The 21,085-nt window shown below is 29.7% G+C and overlaps 1 long non-coding RNA gene across 1 annotated transcript; it reads left to right on the plus strand.

Moving 5' to 3' along the window:
• The first annotated feature begins 1,753 nt into the window (after positions 1-1,753).
• On the plus strand, positions 1,754-5,172 carry LOC129312553 (uncharacterized). The gene is made up of 2 exons (XR_008593623.1): positions 1,754-2,112; positions 3,869-5,172. It is a non-coding gene; the product is annotated as an uncharacterized LOC129312553 (long non-coding RNA).
• The last annotated feature ends 15,913 nt before the right edge of the window (positions 5,173-21,085 follow it).

Consider the following 21,085-nt stretch of genomic DNA (forward strand, 5'->3'; position numbering starts at 1 on the left):
ATAAATAACCTCTTATCTATTTTGTTTTAATTACAAAAGTTTAACTAAAAACATGCTTCTACCCAACTACTAAGTAATTGTTAAATCATATTATTAAAAAATTATAAATTATAAATCATGGTTATTTTTGTCTTGGAGATTTTTGAAGAGATGTAATTGATATCTTTACATTTTTAAAAGTGCAATGTCACCCTAACATTTTTAAAAATCAAATAATTTTGCCTTCGTGACAGTTAGTTGACCGTTTGTGCTTACATGGCATGCCAGTTTGGCATCCATGCAATCCTTTTCTCTTGATTAAAATTTTACTTAAGTAGGTCCCACACCCTTCGCCCGCCACCTTTCACTTTCTTCCTCCTCCCTCCCTCTTTCCTGAAGAAATCATCAAACAGATCTGGTCTGAAACTCAAAAAATCAATGTCTCATAATCAAATGATGCCTGGAAATCACACTAACAAGCCACGAGTTCAATAATTTCCCAGACCATGTCATTAATTTCCTTGCACATGACATGCAAGCTAGATAACACGAATCAAAATCAAGGAGGAAAAGGACCCATTAATTTTACTTTACCCAATTCATCAAAGCCTAAATGAGATTTAGCAGTGAAGCTCTTTGTATGAGGCCATTTCCTCATGGATAATTTGGGCCACGAAGACTACAATCACCAAAAGAAAATCAAACAATAATCGAAGCAGCTTCCTTTCCTTATCGCTAATTTAGCATAGAAAAAAACAAATTAGCGCCGAGGTAGCAAAAAGATCAAGATATCTTCCCCAACTCTATTATCATCACTCAGCAACTTCCTTCCTCCTACCCAATTGTAAAGCCATACTCCCTTAGATCTGAAACACTTGAGACATGCACCCAGATGTGAAGAAAAGCCAAAAGCATCAATTAACTTGCACACCAGCAATTGGAGTTAACGGTGACATGAAGAAATCTGGGAGTTGTGGAGCGATGGAATCACAAAGCTATGCAGAGCGATGAGGTTACAGTATCAATTACCAGCAAGCTGTTAGAGCTCCTCCTTCTTCTCTTCGATCTGCTTCCTTGTACTCACCTCAATATTTCAGATCTCGAAAACTCGTCTAAAAAAGTGACTCCACATCACAGTGACCGAAGTGGTAAATCGATGGTCACCATGAGTGAGTTGCTGTCACCTTCACTGTGTACAATGCTCGAGCTCTAGTAACGATCCGTCTTCAACCTCAGTCCCCTCCTTCTTGCTCGTCCACAACCTCTAGCTTGCTCGGAAGCCTGGGCATGAGGTAGAGTAGAGAAGAAGAAGAAGAAGCGACGCGTGTTCAGAGGTGCAAGAATTGGCTGAAAAAAAAGAATACGTGGAAGGAGATCAAACACATGGCACGCCAGCATACACTTTCATGGTCAAATTGAGATAGATAACGGTCAAGGTGGGCCTTTGGTAACGACAGGGTAAAATTGTTCATTTTTAAAAAACATGGGGCCGATATTTCATCTTTAAAAAATATAAGGATACCAATGACCTAAATTTAATTTAAACAAAAAAAGTTTCCCTCAAAAAATATATTATTTAAATAAGTTTTTTTTTAAATTAGATTTTATTTTTTTATTTTATATTAAATTAAGGAAAAATTTTGGGTCCGTTTTGTAATTTTTTGGGTCTTTCTTGTATTTTTTGGGCTATTCTTCCAATTTTCCCAAAACTCACTTGATCTGATAATATATCTTCGCGTGGAAGAAAGAAAAACAGAGCAGTCGCATTTGCTTCTTCACCGACTTTGAGCTCCCTCTTCTTATCACCGTTAAACCCTTCCTCATCACCTCCGACTTGTTCTATTACTCACCGTCGACATGCCTCTTAATTCACTGGTGCGTTTCCACTGTTCGTCCGTTTTCTGTCTGGAGTTGAGCTGAGTCTCTGTTCTGTTTTGTTTCGCTGTGCGGTGGCTGGAAGAGCGATCAAAGCTCTTTTCTTTCCTTATGCTGTCCGTGAGGTGTGTGTGTCAGTTAGAATCGTGTGTTTCTGTCACTGAGATAGCATGGAGTTGCAGGAATTCATTAGCTTGTCATTCCTTATGGCTGTCTCTGTTCCAGGTTGACATCCGTGCGTGTACTCGTGCTCAACATGTAAGCTCTCTTTCTCTTCAACCACTGGCGGTGCATGCGTGTGTGTATGAAAGTTTGATTCAAATTTTTTTTTTTCTTTGACTGGCCGATTTTCGTTGCTCTTTTTGCTGGTGTTATTATGGTTTGTAAAGGAGATATTGGGTTATAGCTATGGTCTCGTGACTTAACCAATGGAGAGTGCCTCCAACATGCTTGTGGAAGAGCTTGAATGAGAAATTTAGGTGTTCTATTTTACTAATGCCAAGTTAAGAATCAATGAAAAAAATTAAATGTTGAGAATTGTTAGACTTTATTTGGGTATTTGCCTAATAGTTTAATTGATGATAAATATTCTCTTAGAGCTGAAAAATATGCGTAAAAGATTTATTTGTAGACATAAGATCGTTAAATTTTTTTTTATAAGATTTTAGAAGAATTATAAATATTACTTAGGGGAGTATATGTTTCTACATGCAAGTAGTAAAGTTAAATTACTCATTGAAACTGTATAGCACCTAAAGAGAAATCATTAGACTATATAATAATTAAAACTATATAATAATTAAAATTCTGTTAAGCTTGGAATAAGAATTATGTTAGTGGCTGTGAATAAATATTGTCTAGTGTTATTGATTATTTGGTAGAAGTTGTTAAAGAGTTTAGTGAGAACTTAAGGAGTTATTGAGAAATTTAATGAATAATTGAGGAGTTTGAATATTAATTTTACTTGCTTATATTAAGAAGTGAAATAGTAGTGATGTAAAATATATTGGTATACATGTTAGATTAATTTGAGGCACCATTGAAGTAAGCAAGGAATTGATGAAGTTGATTATAAAATTTCTCAAAACTCAAGTGAGTAAGTAGCATTTTGAATAAATTTTTAGTAAAGTGTTTATAAAATCTCCTTATTTAAAAGTATTTATAAAATCTCCTTATTTAAATTTTACTATTAATCCTTTATAAATTGTACCAATATTTTTATTTATCTTATTTTTCTAATAATTGTTTTATTAATGAAAATGTGTTGATTTTGCTAATAGTTTATAAGCAGTGTTTAAAAGTTGAGAAAAAAAGTTTAAAATTGTTTTCTTGGTTCATGCATGCTTAATTTTACTAAAGGAGACTGAGTTTTAAACACTAAATGCTAATGGTAATTCTGTTAGCCCTTAGCATGACATGGTTCACCTAACTAGTAGGGTGTTTATTAAATGTGCTAGCCCCATGCGAAGGCCAACGCATGTGGATTGAAGGGATGGTATTTGTAAGCACTTTACTCACGTTTGTTTTCGTGGGCTTCATACCGATGTTTGATTCATGACTTTTGCCATGCTTGTTTTATGGCTTCCAGCTGTGCTTGATTGGTTACTTAACCTCGTAGATTGTATGTTTATACTTGATTGGTTATTTACCCTCGTGGACTATATGTCTACACTTGTTATTCATTTTGATAAATCCCTCCTAAATTTAAATTTAAATTTATTATTTTTGTACTAGTTCTTTGAAAGGATTCTACCTAATTGTACTAGTAATTGAGACGATTACATTCTATGAGCTATACAAATTTAAATCTTAATAAATGTATATCATTTTATTAGTATTGTTTAATTTCAGAATTGTATTATTGAAAAAGAATTCTTCTTTATTTTGAGTTCAAGGATATGCTTTAGTATTTGATGATATTGTTTTAGACTAAATCTATTAGTTCTATCTTCATAAATTTTTTATGTATAATTTTAATTGAAACGTTACTCACCAGAAATTTCTTTGATTTTAGATATTATAACTGACCCTGCACCTCCAGTGGATTGTTCAAGGCCTTTTGTTTACTTTTATTGGAAAAAGAGGAAGCATATTGCAACTATTATTTGGTAAAACTAAGTATTATTATATTTTGTAGTTATAACTTAATGCTCCACGTAAATCATAGTTAAATCCTAGTCTTATTCCATTATTATGTAAATTGTTGGGATGGAACTAGTCTCCTTACTAGTCTAGTTGGTAGGTTTTGTTGTGTTGTGAAAATTTTAAAAGGTCCGGATTATAGAGGAGACTTTGTTAAAATTTCTACAAAATATTTAAAACTTTACAAACATTATTATATATATAATAATATATATATATATATATCTCAATATTTTAGCATATTTTTTAGTCATTAAGGCTTATGGAATATAAATTCTCCTCATATTTCATGCCAGTCATATTTTTAATATTAGGTGTGACATGCACATCTTTGAAAATGTCCAAGGCAGATTTATACTTTAGCCCAATGGAATAAGAACAATTTTTGAATATTTATTTTAATTATTCCATTGATAATATTGGGGTTTTATGGATCATGTGTGTTTTTTACACAACCAATTAATATGGCCAATGATTAAGTCATGAGTGGTGACAATTCACGTTTTCAACAAAATTTTCCTAATCTTGACAACTCCTGCACGTATACTGTGGAAAAAAAAAAAATACACAAGGGTATAGATTTTTTTTTTATTGTGCCACTCATTATTGTCTAACAATTCTTATAAGACATTTTTTTTACCATGAATTCATATAATAAATTTGATTTTTATAATTAATGAGTGTTGTATTTTAAAATTAAGTCAACTCATGAGTCCTTGGTATACAGAAAGTGCGGGACAATAACATGTGGTCTTTGTAACTCATTGAACAAGTTCATAAATATACCTATATTTTCAAGCTCACGACAAGAATACTAATTAGTTGTATTCAGGTTGATAAATTATTCTAATATTTTTAAATGATGATTTGCAAGCTATGTTGTTGCAGGCCACTCATTGGTACAAATCAACCAAACATGCACATACATTTTTCTTATTTGAATTCTTTGTAAGGATTTGAGTAGTTCCCACATGAACCATTGAGTTTTTCCAGATTAAGTTGTATTCTTAATTCCCTAAATAAAGCTTTTGATCTCCTCCTATTTTAAATACATGTGATGGTGTACACTTACTAGTGTACAGGGACAATTGTAGTAATAATCTGCTTAGAGCATTCTAAGATTGAATCTTCAAGGAGGTTAAGTTTTTATTCATCTAATAAATTTTGATTATGATATTTCTAATATGTGTTAATACAATTTTATAAAATCATTTTTCATGTATTTCTATGAAAAAGTGATTTCATGTACCTAAAACCACCTAGAGTAAGTTCATTATACGGAAGCTTTTTTTTATCAATATTAAAATTTTAAATATTAAACAAACATTCTTAAATGTTAATATAGTAAGTTTAAATTTTTAAAATAATAATGCAAAAAATCATCATGTGAGACTAATGATGTAAGAGTTATGGTGGTGGTGGTGGTGGTATTAATATTAATAATATTATTATTATTTCAAATTCTAATCCATGTGTGTATGTATTAAGCAGTGCAAACACTTCATTCTATTCTCGCCATCTAAGCCATCGCAGGATGATTAATTTGTACTACCACGTCTGATTTGATAAAGATTTTCATTTAATTCCTTGGATATTTCTATTTCTTACATGTTGGCTTAGTATTGGAAGCAATTTGTAACCACCAATACTTATGACTTATGAGTTATGATTGTACTCCAACAAGTTAATAAATACACCAATATAATTAATATACATTGTCAAGCTCACACAAGGCTACAATATATACTTAAATATTTTTATTTTATCTGATAAATCTAACTTTTATTTTTTGAATTATATATTTTGGATACTTAAATACTTTTTTATTTAAGGTGGACAAATTGAATCAATTTTATGATATCCTTTTTAAGCTTGGAAAATTTTTTGGGCTATGTTCTATGGACTTCTTGTAGTTATATCCTTGTTTATCTATCTATATATATATATCTATGTTCTATATAGTTATATATCTATATATATATATATATATATATTATGTATAAAAAAAATTTCCTTCCACTAATATCTCGCTATCAAATTTATTTTTTTTCTCTCCAATATGAAATGGTTGTATTTCCCAACAAATTGAAGAAAATGCCAATTAATGTCTCATTTTTCCCTAAGATTATGACTATCACACCTACTGATTAATATAAAAGTGGACAACGGATGTCACCTGACATTAGAAGTTTCAATCGTACCATTAATCATCCGTCCTATTTAAAAGTTGTGTTTATGAATTTCTAAGCATATATATCTATATATATAGGACAACCTCCTCCTCCAACCATTCATCAATCTAAGAAGCCTTGAACCTATCCTGCAAGATAAATAAAATTGACTCTGTTTTTGGCCAAAAAAAAAAAACCTATCCTGCAAGGCAAATCTTTGTTTTCATTTCCGCTTCCTCTTGTTCTCCCTGCTTTGTTTTCATTTCACTTTTTTCCTCACCAATTTCACTGTGAATGATAAACTGGCCGGCAATACTTGCTTTCAAGTTTTCTTTCAAGGACCCTTATAATCACTTGGCTAATTGGTCCAACTTTTGTTCCATTTGCAATTGGGTTAGGGTCATGTGTGATGCTCACCATGAGAGAGTAATAGCCTTGAATCTTGGTGAGATGGGTCTCAAGGGAACCTTGCCCTAAAAAATATCTTACTTTCTTAATATATTTTCGCATATGAGCATCTGATTGGTCACACTGAACAGAATTCAAATTAGTGGATACAAATCAAGATACATCGATTTCCTTTTTTTCTTTTTTTCCTATTAGGTTCAAGAGCTTTATCTTCTTTGTTGCTTATTTTTCTTTTATTATGATCTATTTATTATCCATGGACTCTAACAAAAATATGGTTTTCTTATTACCATATTGCAGGTGATATTCCCAAGACAATCAATGCTCTTACAAATTTGAAAATTATATACTTAGGTGTTAATAAGTTGTCTAGCCCTATACCAAGAAGCATTGAAAACTTAACAAAACTTCAACAACTAGAGCTTGATCACAACAACTTTGAAGGTATCATTTCAAGTAACACTGCTAGAAAAATACAAATTAGCGAGGAAATTTAGCGAGGGATTATCTATTCCTCTCTAAAATACCAAGTTAGCGAGGAAATTAGTGAGGGATATTAATTTCGTAGCTTGACTTAAAATTAGCGAGGAAATTAGTGAGATATTGTTAATCCTTCTCTAAAATAAGAGAATTAGCGAGGAAAATAGCGAGGGACTGTCAATCCCTCTCTAAAATAAGAGAATTAGCGAGGGATTTAGTTAGGGACTGTCAATCCCTCTCTAAAATAAAATAATTAGTAAGGGATTTAGCGAGAGATTCTATCCCTAGCTAATTACTAAAAAAAAATTACCTTTTGACAATGACTTTTAATTATACATTTAATTATTTTCATTTAAAAATAATAATTAAATTTAAAAAATTAACTAAAATATTTATAATAAAATTATTTAATATTTTCTTTATTTTAAGTTGATTTTCATTAATAAAATAATGTTTTATTAAAAATATAATATAAATAATAATTTAAATAAAATATAAATATTTTTATCATATTAATAATTGAAAATAAAATTTAATATGTATATGTGTATATTTTTATAATATATTATTTAATATATTTATGTAGTTAAATAATATATATATATATATATTTAATTTATCATATAATGCCTAAAGGTGCCTTTCAGTTCAACTGGCAAAGAAGGAGAGTATAAAGCTTAGAAGGTATGAGGTCAAGGGTTCAAACCTTGACTTTGGTATAAACATGATGAATATATGATATGGTAAGGAGTAAGTGACATGGCGCAAGGTGGACAATGATGTGTCATAAGTTGTTGCACATGTAGTGGGTGATAGGGCACGAGATAGTAGGTGACATGGTGGTTGACAAAGCGTGTTGATAACATGTCACAAGTTGACATCACACATGGCTGGTGATGTGGCATAATTATTTTTAAATATAAGCATATTTAGCGAGGGATTAGCGAGGGATTCAGTCTTTAGCTAATTTTAGAGAGGGATTCAATCCCTCGCTAAATCCTTCGCTAATTAGCGAGGAAAAATACAATTTCTCGCTAAATTTAATGAGCCCTTTTTTAGCTACGAATTTAGCAAGGGACAAAATTCGTAGCTAAAATGCAATTTAGCTATGAAAAATAGCATTTAGCGAGGATTCATCCCTCGCTAAATTCAATTTTTCTAGTAGTGTAATAATAATGGGCAATATTCAATCAGTTTTGTGTTATTTTTGTGTGTTTAGGTAAGCTACAAACATATTAATAATGTTAAATAAGTCTATTTTTGCTGACATTGCAGGATTAATTTATTCCAAAAGATAATACTTAAATTTGAAACCATTATTACAAAAAGAGGAACAAATGATGATTATTTTAGCCCATAAATGATGATTAATATGTGTTGTTTATATGCTTGACATTTAAAGTCCTCCTAATAAATGATGGTTATATAACCATCATTTAAAATATACTCCATCCGTTTAAAAATATAAGGCATTTTTTGAAGAGTTATATATTTAAAAATGTAAGGCATTTTTTAGTTTTTTGAGGTGTAATTATTGCTTTTTTTTGTCAAAAGTGCCCCTATTGATAATGACTTTATATATGTATTGGGGTATTTAATAGGGGTAAATATGAAAAGATAGGGTTAGTTTGAAAGTAGGTAATTACTTTATTGGAAGGTGAGATTCAGTTAAAAATACTTTACATTTTTGAACAAAGAGAGTATTTTTTAAGTGTGGTGGCTTGTTAGGGACACAGTAAATGATTTTACCCATCATTTTAAGTCACAATAAATGATGGTAAATTATTTACTTATCATTTATTATTAGATAAATAATGGTTATTTAGATAAACGTCATTTAATATATGATTTTTATACGAGAATTGTTTTTATACTAGCCCCTTACAAAAAGAAATCAAAATAACAGCAGGCAATCATTTCAGATTTGAATATCAATAAAATTTATTATATTCAATTGCAAAATTAATCAATAAACATGATCTCTTATACTAATCTATATCAATTAAATAAATTTAATGTCTATAAAGTAAATTATTTTCAAAGTAAACTAGCTATTGAAAATATAAACATCTTAACTACTTCTTCTAAGTAGTTCTATTGATCTTTTTTGTGTGAGGTCCACACTTAAAAATTATATTGACACCATTCTTTAATTATCTCATTTATGTATGCATTCTCGAATTCTTCAACATAAGAATCATCATAATACTGCAATATGTAAATGATTCACCATAAATTAATTTTAATGCATTAATTTTTTATGCAATTGAAAAGTGAATATTGTTGATATCATCTCAAGAATTATGGTCTCGTTATGAATAATAATGTCCTTCATGGACCTTATAGTGCAGAAGCCACAATCTAAGCTATTTTTCATTTGTCTTGGATGCTACAAATTAAAAAACCAATGAATATGTATTAATACATTATATTTCAATTTAATAAATGATTCTAATTACCTTTATATTCCAAGTGTAAGCCATCTCAAAATTTATAAAGGACCTTGGAATTGATTATTTTGTGTTAGTGTGGTGGTATAACACAACTACCCTAATAAAACAGTAAAAAAACATTACTATGAAATTTAAATAAATAAATAAATATGTGAAATACTTTATATACTTACGTATTAATCAACTGTAATAAAATTTGTCAAGTCCCTGGTTGCCCTCTAAGAGAATTGGGATAATATATTTTTTGAATGTTGTCAAATGGTTCGGCGACAATCAACATCCAATAGTCCCTAATAGTATTAACAAGTATTACAAAATAATAATTAATTTATTAAATTAAAAATAAAATATTATTAAGATAAGTGAGAAGTACGTTACCCTTGATAGTATGGTATTATGAATAATATTCCCTTTCGAGCCCTTCCATTAAAATTTTCACTTAATGCCTTTGCTTGTTCTAAAATTTTGTTGCTTTTAATTAAGGCATGTGCACCAACCTCATGAGGACTAATGAAGGCAAACTTTGTTTGTAGATCAAAAGGGACAACAAATTTTTCATACAAACATCTATTATAAATATTTCAAATGGATTAGTTTATATTTAAAATACAAACTATTCATATACGAAAAAAAATTACCATATGTAAAAGCTAAGAATAGTGAGGATGGTCATATTATATTGAAGCACTTCATCAATAATATCAAGCAAAATCATATCATATCAATCTTTACTATATATACCAGCTTTGAATGGGATTTGTAAGACCAGACAATTAGACCTATGAATAATTGCATATGTTTAGAGTAAATTTTTATGTTGGCTTAGTAATTAAGGCTCTTGTTCTAGCACAACTTTATGGAAGACTACCTTCTTTGGGGAGAGTTTAGATCGAGGTATCATCTTTTTCTTGGAATGTGCACCTTTATTAGCCTTTTTCTGGACTCGGCATCCTAACTTGTCTAGTTTGCCATTCAACAAAACTACCCATCGCCTCTCCAACAATCCTCGCAGCCTTGGTAGGAATATGTAGCAGATAGTTCAAATCTTTTGGCACATAAATAAGTAATATAAAGTTGAAGGATGTCTCCTGAAAAAAATTGAACACCTGACTAATAGCAACCACATGACAATTCAAGCTATATTCCAATACTCAAATATGTTCTCACCCTATATTAATAAGTAATATACTATATTTAAGTTATGGAAAATACAAATAGTAAAAAATACGTGAAATAAATTAATAATATTTTATCTTAGGGAGATTTTTAACAAGCTACATTACATTATAATTACCTTTCCTACTAAGGCTAATATGAAACTCTGCCTCTCGCCACTCCTTGTCCTTTAGCAAGGCTTCAATCATGTCCTATTATCTAGATAGCTTCTCTTTCAGAGTGGCAATCTCAGCCCTTGCATATACATCCTCTGTTGACTTTGTCTTCTTCTGTGTCTTGAATATTTGTTTTTACAAAACACTGAAGCTATATCCCCTAACTTAACTAAGGTGTTCAGGATTACCCAATGCCTTACCCAAGACATCATCATTGGGTGTGCCACTTTTCTCAATCTTGGCTTGTGCAATATATAATAAGAAAATTAAGTCATTTGATTAATTATTAATAAAGAGTAAAGTTAAGTTAATGTACTTACACATTTGTTAATAAGCTCTTGAACACGTTCATCAACAATGGTTACTTCTTTTTTTTTGGTTTGGTCTTTTATGAAGAGTTTGTGACGTGAAACTAAGCTTGCTCCTGAACTTTCTCAGTCAATCTATGAATTTAAATAAATTTGAATGTTAGTATAGTACATATAATCATGAAATAAGCTAAAATTTTATAGTATAAATATTAACATATCATTTGTTGTTCAATTCTTGCATATCCTATGCGTCCCTTTTTTTAAGGATATAGATCTTTCTCATACAACTCTCTCTTTTTGTGGATCAATTCTTGTACAAAACACATAAAATTATATCAATAAACTTAAATATATTGATAATAATAAAAAATTAATTCATCTCATTGTTTTTACTTGAAATTGTCTCTCGAGATGTTGAGCAACAAATTCATCCTATTGTTCTTGTGAAACTAATGCCTTGACCAAGTCAGGGACCTCAAAACTAATGTTTCCTCCTAATTTTTTAATGTATTTTGCTCTCACAAAATACTAAAATGTCCGCATTACCTTTCCAACTTGTTGGATGATAAATTTCATCCGACTAGTATCAATTGCAAATGCTGCCTATAAACCAAGATAATTAATTAGATTCTCAGTCAAGTAATTTCAATTAATTATAATGACGTGAGTAAAATATTTTATCTCTACTTGCTCCCAAATATAATTCTTCATAGTTGGACTAACATTATTCTAGTGCCTAATTGTAATCAGCACATTTGCTTTTATCACAACCTTTATATAGCTAATAAATTTATTTCTATTTGTCTTGATAGATTGACCTTTGTAATTTCATTTAACTTCATCTTTTTGTCCAGCAGCCTTTCTTCTATTCACCTTGACCATCAATGTCAATCCTCTTATTATTTGATTTGCTTCTTATTGAATTTACTAGTCATTCATGACAACACTAGGATCAGCACTATTAGGTCCACTAAGACCAGCACTCCTTTGAGAAGCCATTTACCTAGAAAAGTAAAAATAAATAAATAATAAGTAAAAATATAAAAAAAATTAAAGCATATGATAAGTAATTTACAAGTTAAAGTTAAATCACACATTATAAAAAATAAAGCATGTAATAAATAACAATAGAAAATAAATCACACAAAACAAGTAACCTATAAGTCACACATTATAAAAAATAAACCATATAATAAATAACAATAGAAAATAAATCACACAAAATAAGTAACCCACAGGTTTAAATTGTTCTTTTTCTTTTTCTTGTATGTTCGTTATCTTTGCTCGAATGCTTTTATCTCTTTTCTTTAAAATCTAAATATCTTCATTATCATCATTTCCCATATAAAAGCTTCATCCTCAATGAAGTAACGTTTAAATGATGATTTCCATAAGCGGATCATCTTCAACTACAGAATCATTCACATCTTCATTTATTTTACTACTCAATAAAATGATAGACCAATTTACTCTAGCCAGATCAGGAACAAAGAACATTTGTTGAGCTTATGAAGCTAAAATAAAAGGTTTATCTTTATAATCTTCTCTATTAAGATCCACCATTAAGAACCCCAAGTTATCAACTTTAAGGTCATTTTTACGATCAATCCACTTACAACAAAAAATTGAAACTTGAAGTTTAATGTAATATAACTCCCAAATATGCTCAATTACCTTAAAGTATGACATTTTTGCATACAAAGAATTTTGTCTTTAGTGCTAGATATATATATTGCTTGGGCTATAAAAGTTACACCACTATTTTGCATTGTACTATGATCATCTTGCTCTTTGTTATAAAATGTGTACCCATTAATGAGATAGCTAATGAAGGAAAGAACTTATTTATTTACCTCTTGCCAACCATTTTAATTTTTTAGAAATTGAACTAGGATCGACAGTCAACTCCGTAAGAATGTGTTGTTTCAGGTAAACTGTAAAACTCTTATTATGCTTGTTTGCATATCAAATTTTAGATCTATTATGCTATTTAAGCTAAACTGTAAAACTCTTATTATGCTTGTTTGCATATCAAATTTTGGATTTATTATGGTTATCCCTCTTAAGCTCAATCATGTGTATCTCTATATACTCCTCAACCTCTATAAAGTTGTGTAGTACATATAAATGTGCTTGTTCCCATTGTAAGTTAGATATTGTAACTACTTTATTGCCCATAATTTCTTCCCCATCATTCTACCATCATACTAAGAGGTCAGAAGACCAATATGGTTGACATTTGATAAGTACTCAGTATAAATTTCAATTGGCTCCTCATAAATGTATCCTTCAACAATACAACCTTCAGGTCAACTCTAATTTTTCACATATTCTTTTATTATTTTCATGTAACTTTCAAATGGGTACATCCATCTCAAGAAAATTGGGCTAGACATTTTTATCTCTTTAACCAAGTGAATAGTTAGGTGCACCATTATGTAGAAAAATGTAGGCAGAAAATACATTCACACAAGATTAACACAATTCAGCCTTGCAATCTTGGCAATTTTGTAGTTCAATCACTTTACTACATATAAACTTGAAGAAGAAACATAATTTTGTGATTGTGGCTCAAACTATATCATATAAAATAGAATGTATAGCCACTAAAATAAATTTTTCCATTAACAATGGCAATCATGCGATTTTAAACCCTTCAACTTTAAATTCTTCAATGACACAAGGCCTTTAATGTTTAAAGAGTACTCCTCTGGAACTTTAATAGTGGCAAGTGACTTACAAAAAGTCTTCTTTTATTTTCTAGATACTGTATGAGTCGCTACACAAAGAAATGTGTGACTTCCCTTCTCTTGCAAAGCTAACTCTTCCCTTATCCCTATGGAAGTCATATCAAGTGTTGCCTTGATTCCATCTTTGGTCTTTCTAAAAATATGGAGTAATATACCAATTAAATTATCACACACATTTTCTCAATATGCATGATATCAAGAAAATGTCTCACATATAAGGATTGCTAATATAGTAGGACAAAGAAAATAGACCTTTTCTTCTACCCACATGTCTTAAGATGCTTTACAAAAGGTTTGCCGAACTCGATATTCAAATTCTTTACCTTATCAAAATATTACTCACTTGTCAGTGGCAAAGGTGCCATATTTTCTTTTGAATTCCCATTTAAAGCTATTTTTAGGTGCCAATAATAACAATCAAGATGTAACCATTGGCGATGTCCGAGATAGACATTCTTCATTCCATGTTTTAATCTCACTGAATGTGTGCCCTCTTCATAAATAGGACATCTGAGTTTTCCTTTGATACTTTACCCTAACAAATTATCATATGTTGGAAAATCATTGATGCCAAATAATAATACTCTCAAATTGAACGTTTCTTCTCTATATCCATCATATACCTCAACACCATTCTCCCACAACAATTTCAAATCATCAATTAAAGGAGCCAAATATATATCTATGTCATTTCCTAGTTGTCTTGGCCCCTGAAATTATAATAGACAACATCATATATTTCACTTCATGCATAACCATGGAGGTAAGTTGTAAATTACTAAAATAACTAGCAATATACTGTGAGTGCTACTTTAATTCCCATGTGGATTCATTCCATCACTAAATAATACAAGATAAAAGCTTTTATCTTCTACTTCAAAGTCAGGTAATTAAGATTAATTTTTTTTTTCCATTGAGAAAAGTCAGTTCGATAAAAGCATTTCATCTGCATGCCATGTCAAAGTTTTTGCATCTTCTGTGCTACTATACAACCGTATAAATCTAGGTGTAAGGAAAAGCACCATAATGCCTTCTATAGACTCTTCCTGTTTTCTTTGTAGCATGAGACATTACATTTTAGATACTCCGTTAATGATATATATTCATTTCTAAATATTATACAATCATTAGGACATACATGTATTTTCTCATAACTCATGCCAATTGAGTATAGCATTTGTTTTAATTCATTCATAGTTCTTAGAAGCTTGTTTGCATATAGAAGTTGCTTTATAAGTGTAAGATTCTCTGTAAAGCTTTTATCGCTCCATTCATTGCTTACTTTCAAGTTGTACAATTTCAACGCCACCAACAACTTTGTGAATTTGGTGCAACCAGCATACAAGGGCTTCTCTGCATCACTTTTTAACATCTCTAACATTTTAGGACAATCCTTAAATTTCCTTTCAATTGCATTGGCCATCTTTTCAAAACGATCACTCTTATAAGTATCTGTGTCATAATCATTTAATTTAAAGATTTTTTTATACTCTTAATTACTAGTACACTTATCATCTCTAGTCTCTTCATGCTTATGCCAATACTTTTAATTTTCATCAATTCTATGATACACTAAATGGTCTTCCAACTCAGGTGTACTAATTTGTTTTACAAGACCACATCTTACACAAGGCATACTATTCTTCTAATGTCTTTTACATGCTCGAGAGCAAACCTTATAAACTCTTTCACACAATTTAAATACTCTTTACTTAATCAATTGGTAGACATCCATTTTTTATCCATAACTTTAATCTAGAAAAAATTTCATTCAAGGAAATGTGATCAATGACTCATAAATATGGATAGGAAGGGAATGATAGAAAGGTCATCAAAAAGGAAATTGACTACTCCACATATAATATAGAGTAATTAATGAATCATGAGTCACAATGCATGAGCATCCACATATTCCTTCAAAGGCTGAAAAAATTTGGCAGCATAACAGCATAGAAAAATTATTTCCCAAGTTCAAACCCTTTTCTCAATCTTGGCATCTCACTCAACAAACTAATTTCAAGTATATACAATCACAATGGCAATAAAATTCTCACAAAATAAAATTTTCAAATCAATCTAATTATTATAAAATTATATCTAAAATTCATTAAAAAAGCACAAAAAAAGAAAAACATCATAAACATCATTTTCAATCAATTTTTTTGTCTCATTGATCATTCTAAGATTACATATATCCTATATTAGCAATCCCAAGCCAAGAAAATATCATTCTTTACCAAATGTCAAAATCTCAACAAAATAGCAATGATTTCTAAAGAAATTGTCTGTTAGTTTCGTTCACCTAAATTAACTCCAATTATAATGAAATTTCACATATTAGTACATTTAAATATGTAGTTTTGAATGATAAAACTACTTGGATAAAAAAAATGTACGGAATTTAAAGTAAAAATTATTAAAATAAATCAGTCAAAATTCGTATAAAAATATAGTCATAATAAATATCCCATTTTGATCACTTATTTTCATTCTAACAATCATCCTAAGGCTAACTATATCATCTACTATCATTCTCAATCAATAACACATCAAACATTAACAATTTTCATGACCCCACAATACCAAAATAGGCAACAAAGGAGCAGAAACTTAAACAAGAAAAATCAACTAATAAAACAATCCATAACATTAAATAAATCAATCCCATAACCTAGAAATTTAAGGATATTGAAAGAAAATGAAGAAAACACAGAAATATAATCAAACACCTTAGGAAAGAGAGGATTGAAACCCAAAGAGGAAGAAATCTAGATGGCGAATGACGGCGTAGGAGGCAACAGCTTCATGTTGGAGAGGACAACGGTGGTCGACAACATCAATGGAGAAAAATTGTGGGAGTTCTATCGATTTCATGTACATGTGGGGAGATGAGAAAGATGAATAGGTGTGAATGAAAAATAAACCAGAATAGATTAATAAAAGAGAATAAATGACGGGTGTTTAAATACACATAATTTATTCTACAATATCAAACACCCGTCATATAATCTGAGACATTTAATAACAGGGTGTTTTAAACACTCATTATTTAAAGTTTAAATTTTTTATTTTTTTTACCTTCAAAAATTAAAACGTTATCAACCTTTAAATGATGGGTGTTTGAAATACCCATCATTTAAAGTTTAAATTTTTTTAATTTTTTTTATCTTCAGGAATCAAAACATTGTCAACCTTTAAATGATGGGTGTTTAAAACACCTGTCATTTAAGGGATGACAATATATGACGGGTGTTCGAAACACTTGCCATACATAGTTTAAAATTTTTTAAATCTTTTTTAGTTTGAGTTTTAAACTTATATATGACTGCTTTTTAAAATACCCCTTATTTTTTTAAAAAAAATAAATATTGGTTATTTTAAAAACCTGTCATTTATTGCTTGACCATCACCCACCTCTCTCATATATGATGTATTTTTTTAACCATCATTTTTTATGACATCTTATATTTAAATTTTTGTAGTAGTGAACTAAAAGTATCATGCTTCCATAAAAAATTGTTTATTGCTCCGTAAGATCAACTATCTTTCGAATTTTCAAAGTTGATCTCTTTATGCTCGTAAACTTTACTGTCTAGTAGATATTTTCAATTAGTGATTTGACAAATTTGAACCTAATTTATTTAAGTGTTATGCATACCAAGAGCCATTGAAAAATTGATTATGCTTCAAGTTTTCGAAGTTCATGGCAATGACTAATTATTAATATTTTTGATAAATCTAATTATTATTCTTTGTTTTTATGCCAAACTCGTTATTATTCTTTGATTGCATGATATAATGGAGATTAAAAGCTTATTCTAAAGATGCATGTGAGAGAATTTTTATTTTTATATAACAACATATGCGTAAGAAAATTTATTTCATTTTAAAAGCTTCCTATTCGTTTTTAAGAATTACAAAAGTTGCTCCGACCACAAGCCACACTTTTTATTCTTTAACATTTTATTGAACACCCTACACTTTTTTCTGTTAATCCTTTAATATTTTTTTAATATCTTTTATAAATTTAATGCAAAAAAATGACTTTTTTCTTTTTTTTTAATGTTGCTTATCTATCTTCATTCTCCATCAAACATTTTTCTTTTGGTTTTAATTTTGCGTCATTGATTTAAAAAAATGGCCATACTTAAAACAAGTTCAAATTTACTACTTAATCCCGTAGTTTTTAGTTTGTCCAATGAATAATATCATCTTGAAAATTCTTTTCATCAGAACTTGTAGTTGAGATTTCGCCAAAAAAAAATTAATATGTAAATTTCAATGTCTATTCCAAAAGCGAATAATCAAAATTTTAAAATACAAGTGACATGTATATATTTTTAATAAAATTGTTATTATATACAAGATCAATTACCTTGAGTTTTAAAAGTCAAACTACCGATTCAACTGGCTGGACAAGGAACTAGCTCCATGTTCAGTGCGGTATAACCCAAAAAATTGACTAATTATAATCAGTCAAAGACCGATAAAATGGGTCAACAGTCAACTTATTTTTATTCCCACTTCACCATTTTTTTGACCTTTTTTATGCATTCTTAGTAAATATCATATGTATTCTCTATATATTTTATTGAGCTTTCTAGATTTTTTTAAATCCTTCAATATTTTCTTATACGGTTTAGTAAATTTTACAGTGCCCAAAAAAAAAATTTCAATACAAAACAAGAACATAATATCTTGATAGATATGAAACATAATTTTAAAAAAATTTAAAAAGTATATTTTAGCCAACATTTAATATCTACTTAAAGTTTACACACATTGAAGTGCAATAATATAAAAATACACGGAGACTTATTAACAAAATAAAATAATATCTTGATTGTTGTTAACTTCCTATATAATAGTACAATTTTGCACCACACACACACACACACACACACACACACACACACACACACACACACACTCCAAAGCCCTTGAGGTTTAAAAGCTTAGTCAGCTATGAGTTTATCGTAATTAGTTGGTATTTGCATGAGTTCACATCTTTATTATCATGTTGAATGAAAATCTATCATTATAATCTTAGCTAGGGAAGTGCCCACTTTTAGTGTCCTAGCCCACTGTGCCTAAAAAAAGATTACACCTGTGCTCAATAAAAAAAAAGGGAAATTTATCATTATAAATAAGCGTTGTGTACTATTTTATTAAGCATTTATAGACCTTTTGATTCTTTACTATTTCTCTATTTTTTTTATTGAGCTTACTTAACTTTTTTAATATCCTTCAATATTGTTTTGTATATTTTTTTATATTCTTTAATGTTTTTTCAGCTTTTTAAATGAATTTATCAACAACATTTGTAACATTTATATTTTTTTTTCTTTTCTTTCATTTGGGTTTTTTTAATCATATCACAAGCAAAGTTCCTAAGAAAATGGGGTGATCTTCTAATTTTAAAAATATGAACCCATTCACATCACAATCCACATAATTTTCTTTGTATTGCTTTCTGCATTCTGACGCTCTTGAAAGCAACATCAAAGCCATTATTTACATTTATATCTTTACCACCTTTGATCATTGTACTTTATAGCCCTCAAATGCTCATTCAAATTTGTGACTCACATGCACAAGAATTGTGTTGAGAAATTTGCAAGACTTTAGTGCCCATCAAATAGAAGTATTACTCTATTTAATTTCCTTAATCCTTTGGGTTGAAAAACAAAGGTAAGCACATAATTAATACTGTCCTATTGTTTTCATGAAGATTTGCCTTTCCAACTCCAAGCTCTTTTCTTTTGAATCTCTCAAAGTAAAAGCATGTAGATATATCAAATTCAATTTTGCATGCTAAAATATAGCATAAACTAAGGTTGCTGGACATATAAAGAGTTTAAGGGAAAAGAGAGTGCAAACTATGATTTATCTTGGTTTGACTTCACCACTTGAGCCTACATCTAGTCCCCAAGTAATCAATTGAGATTTCTCTACTATAGTATAAGGTTAAATGGGTGCTTGCCACTATAGTTCAACTACAAGTTCAGTTTAGGCACTTATGAGCCTTTATAACAACTTATTTTACTAGTGAGCTTCTTTTCGTAAGAGAATAACCTCTCTTGATTATAAGAAAAATCTCTCCCTCACCTTTACAATGGTTTAGAATATGTAAATCACTTAGTTAAAACTCTCTTTAAGAGTAATGATGAATACAATGAAGTTCTAATACTCAAATCATGAAGATATAGATGATCTTGGCTCAGCACAATCATTCTCATATAATAAGAGTAACATGAACATGAATATCATAACTTAATGATTTTTGAGGTTAATCTCTTGTTAAGATGAGTTTAGAGTGTTACATTTATAGCCCATAAAGTGAAATAAGTATTAGAGACATTATATGACCATTTATGGTTGTTGCACAGTGATTATAGCCATTGGTGATAAATCTTGTGTGGAACCAAGGCTTATCCAAATGTGTTTTGGAGTTTTCACAAGCAAAGGTGATATATCTTGTTTGAAACCTGACAAATCACGCAAGAAACATCATGTGATAGTGCCCTAGTGATAAATCACGCAAGGGTACAAGTGTTTCATGTATATTTAGGACCACAAAGGCTATTGAATGAAAAACAAGGCTCTGGAGGACATTTCACGCATGTGTACAAGGTGTTTCATGTGTGATTTGGACATTGAGACTATTTTCAGATGAATCACATGTGTGACTAGGATGTAACCATGTGTGTTCTGGAGGGATCACTACACATAATTTTATAAGGCTCTAACTTACTCAATACAATTCTAAATCTAACAAATTATACATCATTGAAAATATATTGAAGTCTAGTTTTCAATAAAAAAAGTTTCACACTTAAATTCAAAGTAACTTTTGAGATATGATCAAAATAGTGAATGAAGGTCAAGTCTAAATGCTGTGTAGATTTAAAGTGTTCATAATTTTTTCAACTTTAACTCTATTTTGAGCCAATAGAGCAACTTTGAAAATTTTATGGAGTTAATAATCAAAACATTTAAAACTCATGAGATATATATGATCAAAGATAAAAAATATGGTTATTGAAAATTATATCTTACTCTTTCTCTTGAGAGCTAAAATGTATGTTTTAATTAAAAATAGCTTGAGCCAATATTGTATATCTAAATCAATGAGTTTAACATAAAGATTTCTAACTTAGTGATATTATACCTATCAAGTTCAAG

Source organism: Prosopis cineraria, unplaced genomic scaffold (assembly GCF_029017545.1).
Source record: "Prosopis cineraria cultivar Desert tree isolate PC_DT_omini unplaced genomic scaffold, ASM2901754v1 PC6, whole genome shotgun sequence".
Classification (NCBI taxonomy): domain Eukaryota; kingdom Viridiplantae; phylum Streptophyta; class Magnoliopsida; order Fabales; family Fabaceae; genus Prosopis; species Prosopis cineraria.